Source organism: Castanea sativa, chromosome 5 (genome assembly GCF_040712315.1).
Source record: "Castanea sativa cultivar Marrone di Chiusa Pesio chromosome 5, ASM4071231v1".
NCBI classification, from domain to species: Eukaryota; Viridiplantae; Streptophyta; class Magnoliopsida; order Fagales; family Fagaceae; genus Castanea; species Castanea sativa.
This window is the reverse complement of record NC_134017.1, coordinates 79,905,582-79,918,549: the sequence shown is the minus strand read 5'-3', so window position 1 is coordinate 79,918,549 and position 12,968 is coordinate 79,905,582. Positions and strand designations below refer to the sequence as shown.

At 35.2% G+C, this 12,968-nt stretch overlaps 1 pseudogene; it reads right to left on the bottom strand.

Annotated features, from left to right (window-relative positions):
- Nucleotides 1-214: 214 nt before the first annotated feature.
- Nucleotides 215-4,446, bottom strand: LOC142635901 (cuscuta receptor 1-like; annotated as a pseudogene).
- Nucleotides 4,447-12,968: the final 8,522 nt, after the last annotated feature.

The window sequence follows — 12,968 nt, the reverse complement described above, 5'->3', positions numbered from 1 at the left end:
ACCCAATCGTATTAACGAAGCATAGTTAAACAATGCCTTTGCAATAATAGCTCTTAGACAGTAACAGAACCCGTTTAGGCAGTTATGAGTTGCATAGAGGGTAATTTAATAGTTTAATTGATTCCACTTTTTAAGCTCACAGTCCATTATTCATCAACATATATATAAAGTTCGTTACAATAAGAGTTCTCAGATATTGAGAAAGCCACCATAGCTAATTATACAAACAGACTAATATCTTACGTAGAGTAATGGTAACAGAAAAATAACAAGAATACATGCAATCCTCAACCAAATTGAAGCACCACAGTCGCCAATGAGGGTTGATATAAAGAACAGTAATAACTCCCAGGAAGAAAATGATGTAAGTCACTGAAAAGGTAGTGAAGAAGGCCGCTTGATCTACTTTGTACCATTTCTCATCACTTGCATCTGATTGTGTTGTTGTTGGAGGTGAATTGTCTCTATTGGTGCAGTTTTTCTCCAATGGCAATCCACATAGAAGTGGATTTCCCTCATAGCTACTTGCACTAAAAGTTCCAATTTGGGCTTTCATATCTAGGGTCCTACCTGATAAGTTGTTATAAGCCACACTAAACACCGCCAAAAAGGTAAGCTTAATCAATTGTGGAGGGATTTCTCTGCTCAATCTATTGTGAGAAAGATCCAAGCTCTCTAGTTCAGTCAAGTTGGAGAATGTTTTTGGAATGGAACCTGTGAACTGATTGTAAGACAAGTTTAGTGCACGAATTCCTTGAAATTGTCCAAGTTCAAGTGGGATTTGCACCTGTTAGGTTGTTACAAGAAAAATCCAAACCAGACATGTATTGAAGGATGCGACCCTTGTAAGAGCTAAGCCTATATTTGGTAACAAAGTTAACTTCAATATCTTTTTTCTGACGTTCAAGACGTACAACATTGTCGAAAATTTTAGGTCTGTAAGCCATGACCACCACATTTGCTGAGAAAAAATCACCAATAGGCAGAGTCTCGTTATAGACAATGTGTTGAAAACAGTGAGGTAATGTCCCAGAAAAGAAGTTTCTAGAGAGATCCATTAAACTTATATTGGTCAGCTGACATAACTGAGTTGGAATGGTGCCATTCAAACGGTTTCCTCTCAGCAACAAAATTCTTAAGTAGGAAAGTTTACCAATTGCACTTGGAATGATTCCTGACAACTTATTGTCACTTATATCTAATGTCACAATGTTTGAAATATTGAGAAAAGCTTCTGGTATTGATCCTGAAAATTTATTCTCTTTCAAATTTAGATATTGTAAAGAATTGCTTGACCACGACGGTAAAGATCCTGAAAGAAAGTTATGAGAAAGGTCCAAAAGCATAAATGAAGCTGTTCCACATGGAATTTCTCCTTCAAAATAATTATTTCCCAAAAAGAAACCAGAAGAATCTGTTTGATTACATATCCAAGTAGGAATCCTACCTGACATTTTGTTATTGCTAACATCCAAGAAGAAAAAATTGAAAGACCGGGAGGAAAATTCTTTTGACATAGCTCCAGAGAACCAATTATCATTTATTTTCAAATCCTGTAACCTAGTAAAGTTAAAATCACTTGACAATAAATGACCATCGAAATAATTATTAGATAAATCCACTGTCGTTATATGGGAGCAACCTGCTAATAATTCTTTGGGTACTTCTCCGAAGAAGTTGTTAAAGGACACATTGAATATGCTCAAATGACTCATATTGCCAATAGAGGATGGGAGGGAACGACTGAGAGTATTATTGGATAACTTTAGATGCCATGTATTTGGTAGGAAATTCCCTATATTTCCTTGAAGCTGCCCACTGAGCTGATTGTTTGACACATCCATCCAATAAGTGAAGTTGAGACACAGCGGCAAATGAAAATTACCTGAGAGAGAGTTATCATGAAGACTGACATATTCCAGCCTTGTATTGTTTCCAACCAACCAAGCAGGGAACTGTCCTTTTAACATACTGTAAGAGAGATCAAGTACTCTCAAGCTATGCTGGTGAAAGAGAAATGTTGGAATTTGATTGGAGAGCTTGTTGAGACTACAATTAGATATCACAAGGAATTCCAACTGAAATAAAGGTACCCAGTCTGAAGTTTCTGTTTCTATATTGACCATCTTCTTATCACATATAAATTGAACGAATTCAAGCTTAGAAAGATTAGCAAATGAGCTGAATGAGAAACCGTCAAAAAGGTTATAACTAAGATCAATATGCTTAAGGGATGTGAGGCCAGCTATCAAATGGGATGAAATGTTTCCTCTGAAATGCTTTTATACGGTACTAGAGTGTGACTGTTTATGCTATGAGTGATTGCATTAGTGTGGGGTTACCTAAAAATGATTGTACACAAATGGGAAGGTTAATCATAGATCTCTGTCAATATATATTGTGAAACTCGTTAGACAAGCCTCAAACAGAAACGGCATCGTTCCACAGCCAGTGATCGTTGCTCAAGAGTTCAAACAACAAAATGATGTCGTGTCACTTAATATACACGACATCGTTTCACATAAGCCTATTAAAGCTCGCTGCCCATGCGACACCGTCTTATTAGTTATCAATGAAGCATGGTTACACGACGCCGTTTCACTTAGAGCAACCACATCAGCTCTTTTAAAAATTTCCTCTATTTTACACAAAAAATCTACCTTTTCTATTTTACACTATCACTTTTACAAAATCTTCACATCAGTTCTTCTATTTTACCCATCTTTTAATTAAATAACAATACTTTCACAATTTTTTATTATTTTTCTTAACTAACAAACGCGCGCTCTCTCTCCTCTCATTTCTGATTTTTTTTCTCTCTCTCTTCTTTCTCATTTCTGATTCTTTCTCATTTATGATTTTTTTCTCTCTCTCTTCTTTCTCATTTCTCATTCTTTTCTCTCTCGCTCTCTCTTTCTCCCCTTTCTCATTTCAGACTTTTTTTTTCTCTCTCTCTCTACCATCCTGTTTCAGATCATCTCTCTCTCTCTACCCGTTTCAGAATCTCTCTCTCTCTAGCTAGTTCGATTAACACTTCGATCCACTCGGATCCGAGCTCCATTCTGCTCGGATCCGAGCTCCGATCCATGATTCACCAGCTCTGAGCTCGGATCCGCTGCAATCCGTCTGCTCCACGAGCTCCGATCTGCTCCGATCCGTTCGATCAGCTCCGATCCACCAGCTCCGATCCGTGCCGATCCACCAGCTCCGATCCGCGCTGATCCACCGGCTCCGATCCGAGCTCTGAGCTCCGATCCGAGCTCTGAGCTCCGATCCGATCCACCGGCTCCGATCCGAGCTCCGAGCTCCGATTCACCAGCTCCGATCCGAGCTTCGAGTTCCGATCCACGATCCACCAGCTCGGAGCTCCGATCCACAGCCACGAGCTCCGATCCGAGCTCCGATCTACTATCTGTGTGTATCTCTTTTTTTTTTTTTTTTTTAGAAGTGTATAGCTGTGATGATTTCTGTGTGTTTGTTTGTGGGTGTGTTTGTGTGCATCTGAGGAAAACGAAGATGAGCAGTTAACTGGGTTGTTGAGCATGGATAGGAGAGAGAAAAAAAGGAGCCAATGGAAATTAATAAAAAAAGGGATAAACGAGCTACAGTAACTGTGTATATTTACACGTTACTGTAGCTCGGGGATCAGTTTGCACAATTTTGCATCTTTTAACACTTACTGATGTGTGCTCAAAATGTGTAAAATTGGTATTTTTTGTATTTTAGATGATTTTAACTGGACTGATGTGGTTGCTCTTATAGTCATCCAAGCCATGTATAAAAAATACTCACTTTTGCTCTTTCTCATTCTCTGTTTTCATCTTCTTCTTAGATTAATTTCTTTGTTCTACTCAAAAGCTTTACTTTGATTGATAGTATATCATTGTGTAAATCTTGTAAAGCTCTTCCATTTCTTCAAAACTATCCTATCACCCGCACTGAATTCTGATAACTATTGGTAAGGTTGTTTCAGCACAATAAAGAGAGTTCACATTCATGAGATTGCCTTTATTTGATTTCCATTTAGGCTTAACACTGTTCTTCTAGAGATTTTTAGAACAACTGATAGAAACAAAACAAAACATAGTAAACAACACAGACTTGAAATTAGTTATATAAAAAAAAACAGTCTTGAAACAAATGTGCAAGTTTCATCACTTAGTTATTAATAATTTAAATAGATATTACAAGATCTAAATTACTTATTTAATATTTAATAATGAATAGGATTGTGAACTGTTAAAACTAGAGTTACATAAGAATTTGAGAGGATTATGATCTGCTCATAAGTCACTTTCTTTTTCCTTTGGCTCTAGTCTAGGGTGTATATGGACTTTGGGAGTACCTCGCTGCTCGCATGTACACCACATATAGAAAACTTGCGTAAATGGAACGCATGCGCAAGAAACTTGACTTCAAGGAAATCGTAAAACTGGACATACGCATTTGACGCACAGATTTGTGTTGGCTCTATTTCCACACTGACGTGATATATGGAATAATTATTAGACCTTTTTCGTTTGCATTTCCTTGCTCAAAGCATCCAATTTCCAATGCATTGAAAAGAGATTGTCTTGTCTTATATACTAAACTTGGCAAACAAAAAAGTTAATGGGGTCTATTTGCCACAATATCGAAGTTTATATACTATAAAATAAAATAAAATTTATGAGTTATTTATTTTTTGTAAAAAAAATTAAAATGAAAAAGATATAATATCTATCATTTTTTTTTAATTGTTAAGGGTTTTTTTAATTGTTTCTTACATGATGAATAAGCTGGTTTTAGATTTTTTTTTTCATGTTCAAATTTTCACTTATAAATAAAAACAACTTTTAATAGTTACATAGATACAGTCCTGAGTCCTCAACTGGTTTTAGATGTTTGTCTAAAAAAAAAAAAATGCATTGATTAGGAAAAAGAGTCATTATAATTTAGGCTAAAATACAAAACTCACCCCTATGCTTCACCATAATTCATTTTAGTACTCTAACTTTATTTTTGTTCAATTCAGTTTTCTAAGTTTTAAAAGTATTCAATTAAGACCTTAGTTAGTATTCCACTAAACTGTCTTTTAACTCTCATTAAAATTGCATTTGTTTTTGTCTTTCACAATATTTAATTAATAACATTATTGTTTTTTTTTTTTTCTGAAAAAGAAGATAGAATTTTATATATGAAAGTAAGAAAAGACTGAACAAAGAGGCCTAAACCCAGCAACTACGAATTGATAGATGATACCATAGGGTCACACTATAAATTCTCAATCCATTTCCCTAGTGCCAATTAGAGTTTGGAGCTATTATTAGAAGATACCAGTCAATAATCCAAGAACTTGAAAGTGATCTTGTTTGAAAATTGAATCGTAAAGAAATATACTATCAAATTAGTGAATCTAATTTCTGCAATGACAGAGAGTGAGTAGGCCTACATCCTTGTTATTTCCTTCAACTTGCTAAGAACTACCTAAACAATTTGAGTCTGAGTCAGTCAATGCTTTAATTTTCTACATTGAGGTGATTTTTGAAGAACACCGATCCATGCTCATTCATATTTTGATTAGACCTTTATATTTTTGCAATAGATGCTGAAACATTAATTCTATGCAGTAAAGATAGTTGCATACTAGAGAACGAATGCACGTGAAAGACTTAAAAGGAAAACAGCCTAGACTTAGCATTTTACAAGTGAATTTTATGTTAGGACCATATTTTCTCATTGACATGATATGGATTGATTAGAGCTATATCGTTTGCATTGCCTTGCTGAAAGCAACCAATGCATTATTGAAGGTATCTACTAAAATATCTAAATTTCCACATTCACATGAATTGATGTACTTTTTTTAACTTTAATGGAGACATGTCGTTTAGCACACTCAAATTGCATTTTCAAGTCTCAAGTAATAATTCATGAACAAGGATGATTGAATCTCAACAAAAATGTTTTAAAATTAGAAAACCCCTCTAAAAAGTTTGTTTCAGCCATTGATTTCAGTGTTAAAATTGAACTAACCCAATCTAGCAAGTGTATCAAAAAATAAATAAATTTTAACTTGTAACTTTAAGTGAGATTAAAATGTGGGTAGACGTATAGGTGTAAGCATTTTTTTTTAAGGAAACGTGTATGTGGTGGTGGACGTTTGTACTTTGTATTTGTGTAGAATTTGAGTATTTTAAATTTTAAATAGGTACGTTAAATTTTAGGAAAATGAGGGTAATTTTGTATTTTACTTTTTCAAAGAATTTTTTAAATGACTTTTATACCCTTATTTATTTATTAGTTTAAAATAATGTTAGGTAAAGATTAAGCTTGATTTTGAGAATTCAGAGAACAGGTAACTAGCTTTGTGAATCCACAGCTTCCTTATTTAAGGTTAATTTTACAATCATGCATAAGTCCTACAAAAGATATATATTCTATTTCGTTTTGCAGCAATTATCTAGAAGTCTACAGAAGACCCAAATCAACCATAATGTCTATTTTCGGCAGAAGTCCAGGCGTAGAAGTTGGGAAGTATCAAATCACGTCCATAATTGATTGATTTCTTTTTTTTAGTTATTTCCTTATTTGTATCTTAGCAAATCACATCTTTAATTAATTTAGCTGCGCCACGGGGCCCCAACCTTCCTATGCATCATATGTAGTCCCAATGTCCAATACCACTCTATTAACATTTATAATAAAAAAGGGAAAAAAACATTGTTTTATTTAGTGATAGGAAATTTTAAAGTGATAGACAACTTGGGCTTAACGTAAGGACTTTCTTTTAATGGAATACTGGTCCAGAATTACGCAAAGGCCCAATTCTACTAATGACATGGAGTGCATGGATGAGGAGGTAGGCCCAAAACGTAAAGAAAATAAGTCACTGATAGCTGAAGGAGAGGTATTGCCATGCTAAAAAGTTTAAGCAGGAAGAGGAGTCCATTGAACATTGAGGTGATCGTTGAAGAATACTGATCCACTTTATCTTTTGCAATACGATGCTGTAAACAATAGAATACTTGCAGACAGGAGAAAGAATGCGCGTGAAAGACTAGAAGGAAAACGCAAAACTTGACTTAGCATTTAGTGCATGAATTTAATGTTAGGACTCTATTTCCACGATGACATGATATGGATTTAGTAGGCCTTTATTTATTGTATGCATTTCCTTGCTGAAAGCAACCAATGCATTATTAGAGGCAACTAAGAAAAATTCTAAATTTCCACATTCACATGAATTGGTGTAATTTTAAACCTTTGATGGAGACATGCCTTTTAGTTTACTCCACATTGCAATTTTAAGTCTCAACTAATAATTCAATGAACAAGAATTGCATCTCAACAAAATTGATTGAGAAGCGAAGTGAAAAAAGAAAAAGACTAAAGTGCAAACTACACCCCTAAAATTTAGGGGTTTTTAAATTTTACATCTTGGAGTTTCAAATTTTGGATTTTAGCTTTTGAAGTTACATTTTGTTTGTATCAGTAGTCGTATCATCTATATTTTTTGTTAAGTGCCACATAAGCTTGTTACACGTATTTAGTTTATCCAATAAAATAATTTTTTGTCATTTCTATTGTGTAACATGACATTATTTTATTAGATGAACTTGTTAGGTTCTAAGACCTTTAGGTTTAAATGTATTAGAACACTAATTTGTAATGTTGGCAAACCATAATCAAAACATTTTAGTCTTGTTTAGACTGCTCAAAGTATGTGTCTTTTATGTAAAGTTGAAATCAAGTTGCTGCAGAATTTACTGTGCAATTCTGCCTGGCTCGATCGATCGAGAATTAGACTCGACCGACCGAAAGTTGTGCAGATTGTTTTTCTGCAGAATTTTTCCAACTCAGCCCAAGCCCGTTTTGCGTGTAAGGTTTTATGTTTTGCCCTAGGTATAAAAGGGAAAACCCTAGCCACGTTTTAGTGTTGCTCTTTATGCTGTGTGTGTGAATCTTTTTGTGAAATCTAGAGGTGTTTGCCTTCACACATACTTAGGGTTATCAAGGATCAAGACTATGTCAAGAGCTTGGTGATCATTTCAGTTGCAGATTCAAGAGCTTAAAGATATACAAGCGAGAGTACTTGTGCTTGCTAAGGAATCCAAGAAAGAAGTAGTTCGTGGACTCGAAGCTGTCACGTGGTTGTGATAGTAAGTTTCCTGGTCGTGGTAGTAAGTTTCCTACTCGAGGTAGCAATAGGATGTTAGTGGTCTAAGTAGCTATTGTGTAAACTTCAATTCTTTCATAATGGATTCAGTTTTACCTTGAGGATAGCTAGGTTAAATTCTCCTCAGGTTTTTTACCAGTTTGGTTTTCTTGAGTTATCATATCATTGTGTTCTTTATATTTCCGCTGCTTTGCATGATATGATATATTTGTGTTAACCTAGATTTGCATAATTTACCTAAGTTAATAACTTGGCTAAATAACTAGGTTAATCTAGTTGTTTTAAGGGGTCTAAAAACATACAAGTGGTATCAGAGCGGGTTAGCTCTAGTGTTTAGATCTTTTGATTTAAGAGTTGATCCTTGATCCTTGATCCCTGTTATCATGGATAATTTTCATCTCATACTCATGCATTTTATTCATAAAATTCTTTGCTTTGAAGAGTTTTTGCATAAAAATGCTGTGTTTTTCAAAAAACTGTTTTTTCCAGAATTTCGATCGATCGATCGAAGCTATTTCTTGACCAATCGAAATTGTGATTAAATTTTTGGTCAACTTTTGTCTGTTTCGATCGGTACTCGATCGCTGTTGGATCAATCGAAGGCTTTTTCGATCGATCGAACCTAATTTTTGACTGATCGAAAATCGCACAGGAAGTTTTCTTAAAAAGCTTTGTGTTTCACGTGTTCATCACTTTTCAAAACTTTTCAAAGTTTTTCTCTCTCTTTTCAACCGGTATAAGAGTCAAAGTTAATTTTTGTCGTTTTCCTCCGATTGTTTTGCAAGGATTTTGACTTCTAAGGCCGGTAAGACCATTCTACCCCTCATTTTTCCGTTATTTTCATTTTTCATGCATTAAATCATGCATTCAAGGGTGTTTTTCGAACCTATGGGGTTTTGGTGTTTTTGATCGTTTCCTCTAAAATTGGTCGTTGGGTTTTTGTTGTGAGATGTCATATATCTGTTCTTGGTGCTTTAATTTGATTAATTTGAGGTTTTGTGAAAAATTTGAAATTCTAGGGCTTGAAACTACCCGAATTAGTGATTTTGTTCAATTGAGTTTAATTTCATGAAATTGACTTGTTGGATTGATTAATTTGATCATTTTGATGTCTTATCTATCTTTTGTAATGATCAATTGGTCAATTTTTTTAAAATTGTACAAGTGGTTTTTCAAAATGTTGGGGTTTTTGATATAAACTCTATGCTCAAGCCAATTTTGTATTTTTAAAGTTGTATTAAACTTATTCTCACTGCATTAGAGCATGCATCATTTGTTTACACTGTTCATGCATCATATAGATTTGTTATTTTCTATATTGTTTTGTGCTAACTTGCAGTCTACCCTTGGTTTTCTTTTATTTTCTTTTTGGTTTTGTTTGTCTGTTCTTTCCTTAGCATCATGCCTAGGAAAACTAGAGCCAATAAGACCTCCTCCTCTTCTTCTGCTCCATCATTTGAGAGTGAGAGATTCTTGAGTGAGAAACACCAAAAGACCTTTGAGACACTTAACCTTAAGAGGAACATTTAGGCTAAGAGAAAGGTTCTATTAGATGAGCTAGATCCCGAGATTAGGAGGAACTTTGAGCGACGTGGTTGGTTACCTTTGTTAAATATTTTTGACCCCCCCTCCAGCTACCTTGATTAAAGAGTTCTATTCGAACCTCTCTATCCACGTTTATGATTCCAACACTTTACTTAAGAGTTGGATACAAGGTGAAGAGTACACCATTACTCCTTTGGTAGTGGCTGGAGCTCTTGGGGGCCTCTTGTTCAGCATCTTGTCTACCCTTATGATGAGTCTCCTCCCCTAGACGACATCATGTCTTACATCACTGGGTCTTCTATCCAATGGGGCTCTGATCCTCGGATCACTACTGCTGAGCTCTCTGAGGTTCACTATCTTTTCTTTCGGATTGCTTGTCATTCCTTGTGGCCTATTTCTCATCTGTACACCATCCCTGTTGAGCGATGTGTGTTTCTATATGCCCTTGTTACTGATGCTCCTATCAATTTTCTTCATCTGTTTATTCATTCTTTGAACGAGGTTTATAGGAGTAGTTCTACTGCTTATGCTCTTTTCTTTCCCTTTTTATTCATAGGATTCTTCTACATCTTGATTTAGAAGAGTTTCCTGCGTCTGAGCCTGTTCATATTATTGTTCCTATAGGTGCCACCTTTCTTAGGCAGATGGCTGCTTAGTTGAGAGCAAACTCTAAACGTCATAGGGTTGAGTCTTCAAGTGTTGTACCTCCTCCTCCTCCCTCCTCTACAGGTGATACTACTGCTGAGGCGTCTGATGATCCTCATGTTGCTGCTGATGTTCCTCCGCCTTCTACTTTGGATGACTCAGACATTCGACGTATGTTGGAGACTGTCATGACCATTCAGGCGGCTCATGGTCAGCTTTTAGTGAACATGTTTGATGAGCTTCGTGCCTTGCGAGCATATTTGGAGAGTATTAGACCGCCACCTCCTTTTGATGATGAGTGAGTGCCCTCTGGCAATTCATCACAAAAAGAGGGAGTGTATATATGGTGTAGAGAGGAGTTTTTGTAGTTAGAGGGAGATTTTTGAGTTGTTTGGAGCTGTGGAGATTTTAGATTGTATCTAGGTGCTTCACTTTGTATGTATCTTTTTGGCTCATAATGTTTGTGTTGGGATTGTCTATGATAGGGGGAGATATTTTGTTTTGTTTATCTGTTTCTTGTTTCACATTGTGCTACATTGTTTATCGATCTATATTGATGAGTTTATTCATGATATATGTCTTGTAGTTTATGTTTATGTGAAATCAAGAAGTTATGTTGTTTTACTTGTATTTTCCACACATGCGTTTATGTGTTTGTTAAGTGTTACAGGAATATACAGGTTGATTCAGTCGTGCTGCTGTTTACACTTGTAATTGATGGATAGTAGTTAGGTTGAATTTGTTATGTTGGGTTTTGTTTTTGTAATGGGCTGTTTATATGTAAACTTTGAGCATTTTGTTGTGTTTGTGTTTTGTCACGGATTGCCAAAGGGGGAGTTTGTTAGGTTCTAAGACCTTTAGGTTTAAATGTATTAGAACACTAATTTGTAATGTTGGCAAACCATGATAAAAATATTTTAGTCTTGTTTAGACTGCTCAAAGTATGTGTCTTTTATGTAAAGTTGGAATCGAGTTGCTGCAGAATTTACTGTGCAATTCTGCCTGGCTCGATCAATCGAGAATTAGACTCGATCAATCGAAAGTCGTGCAGATTGTTTTTCTGCATAATTTTTCTAACTCAGCCCAAGCCGGTTTTGCATGTAGGATTTTATGTTTTGCCCTAGGTATAAAAGGGAAAACCTTAGCCACGTTTTAGTGTTGCTCTTTATGCTGTGTGTGTGAATCTTTTTGTGAGATCTAGAGGTGTTTGCCTTCACACATACTTAGGGTTATCAGGGATCAAGACTATGTCAAGAGCTTGGTGATTGTTTTAGTTGCAGATTCAAGAGCTTAAAGATATATAAGCGGAAGTGCTTGTGCTTGCTGTGGAATCCAAGAAAGAAGTAGTCCGTGGACTCGGGGCTGTCACATGGTCGTGGTAGTAAGTTTCCTACTCGAGGTAGCAATAGGATGTTAGTGGTCTAAGTCGCTATTGTGTAAACTTCAATTCTTTCATAGTGGATTCAGTTTTATCTTGGGGATAGCTAGGTTAAATCCTCCCCAGGTTTTTTATCGGTTTGGTTTTCCTGGGTCATCATATCATTGTGTTCTTTATATTTTCGCTGCTTTGCATAATATAATATATTTATGTTAACCTAGATTTGCATAATTTACCTAAGTTAATAACTTGGCTAAATAACTAGGCTAATCTGGTTGTTTTAAGGGGTCTAAAAACGCACAGAACTAAACACGCATGTCAAGCTAGCTTATGTGTCACATAAGTGAAAACATGGATGGATGAGCTATTGATGCAAATAGAATATAACTTCAGGGGATAAAATCTAAATTCTAAAATTTTCAAAGTATAAAATTCAAAAACCTCCAAACTTTAGTTGTGTGATTTGCACTTTTGCAAAAATTAAAAAAAAAAATGTATATTTTACTTTAAATACAACGTTCAATTTAGAAACATTGTCATAATTTAAAAAGCTTTTGTAGTAGTATACTATGACCATTTATGCCTAGGAGTGCATGATGTAAGTTATTGAAAAGCAAGTGACGAAGAATGTTTGATCTACTTTGTACCATTCCTCATCACCTACATCTGAGGATTGCGTGTGTTGGAGATCTCCAATGGGAGTCCACAAAGAAATGGATTTCTTTCATCGCTGCTTGCGTCAAAAGTTCCAAATTGTGATTTAATACCCGAGGTCCTACTTGATAAGTTGTTATAAGCGACCCTAAACACCACTGGAAAGGTAAACTCAAGCAATTGTGGAGGTATTTCTCCACTCAAACTATCATGAGAAAGATCCAAGCTCTCTAATTTAGCCAAGTTTGACAGTATCTTTGGAATGGAACTTGTCAACTGATTATGAGACAAGTTTAGTGAATGAATTCCTTGTAGCTATCCACGTTCAAGTGGTATTTCACCTATTAAGTTGTTACAAGATAATATTTAGAGGGCATTTGATAACACACTCTTTGTACAACTTATGCTTGTCACTGAAGCATAATTTAAAGGCATCTTTTGTTTTGTTATGTTTCTTTTTTATTTTTGAAAGACAAAGGCATTTTTGGAGCATTTTATAATTAAAAAATTATTCAAATGTATTAATTATAAAAAATAAATTGAAAAATAAAATGATCAGAAGTGAAAGTTTCTCTTGGCTAATGAGTC